Source organism: Pteropus vampyrus, unplaced genomic scaffold, assembly GCF_000151845.1.
Source record: "Pteropus vampyrus isolate Shadow unplaced genomic scaffold, Pvam_2.0 Scaffold125, whole genome shotgun sequence".
Lineage (NCBI taxonomy): Eukaryota > Metazoa > Chordata > Mammalia > Chiroptera > Pteropodidae > Pteropus > Pteropus vampyrus.
In genome coordinates, this window is record NW_011888906.1 from 2,453,783 (window position 1) to 2,454,986 (window position 1,204).

The following is a 1,204-nucleotide window of genomic DNA, read 5'->3' on the forward strand; positions in this document are numbered from 1 at the left end:
TGATCCCCACCCTCCACGCCAGCAGTATTCTCCAGACATGGTGAGATCCCCAAATGCTCCTCAATGCCCCCCTTAAAGTGAAGATAGCAGCTTCAGATGCCGGGGAGACTCAAGGAGGTAATCTGTAGGAATTTACTTTAAGTAGAGCCTGGTGCACAGTTGGTTTTTTGCACCTCCTTTGCTGTCTCCCTTCCCCCGACCTCTGCCTCCTCCTTCTTCCAGCCCCTCCAATCTGCTCTGAACAGGTCTCAAGCACTTGACCTTGCTGCTATCTGGCCCAGGCTGTCAGCTCTGCCTCCTGCCCTCCCTTGCGCTCCACCCCCTTCTCCCCAACAGGCTGCATCTGGCTGCAGCCACCGTGCTCTCAGCCCCCACCCTCCCGGCTCTGAGGCAACTCTGGTCTCGCCCAGCGGCTGCAGGCTTGGCAGGACAGAAGGAATGTGATTTTCTCGCTTCCCAGGAGGACAGCTGGTTCTTCAGGTGCCTGTCCTGTTCTGTACTGATCCTTAGTACTGGAATTTGGCCTTTTGGGGTTGCTTGGTGAAGTTGCCAGGTGAATGGTAAATAGGCCACGGTTTTTGAAAGTCTGCAACTGCACTGCCTATTATGGCTACTGAGCGCTTGAGATTTGAATTGAGGTGTGCTGTCAGTATGAAGTATACACCGAATTTTGAAGACTTCGTGCCTTTGAGTGCAGGCAACCGAGTGTCATATCTCTTTATTTTTCTAGATTTAATTGAAGTGGCTCCTCACTCATTGATGAGAAATCCAGTATCAGCTATGCATGACGATCCTTTCTCCCCTCTGGGCCACGTAAATCCTAAAACTCAGATGTATCCTCATCAAACTCCCAAAGTTGGGATTCTGACATCTCACCCTGGAGCCTCCAGAGCTAGCTTCCAGGAAGCAGAGAGGGCTTCCAGGGAAAACACGCAAGCCCCTCACACTTTCTGGACTTCCAGGATGTCTGCAGAAACCTTTTTATTCCAAGGCCCAGTGCTTCTAGGCGGGTGCCCCACTCCTAATACCGGGTTGAAGTGTTCTTCTGTGGGATCTGAGAGCACTTTACGTGCCCTGTAGATTTCATTCCAGACCTTTTACCCACCATGCTTTTCCTGGTGTAAGCTCCTGGGCAGCGGCACCGCTGCCTGACTCACCTTTGTCCCCCATCTACAGGGCCAGGTACGTGTCCAACATCTGGCTG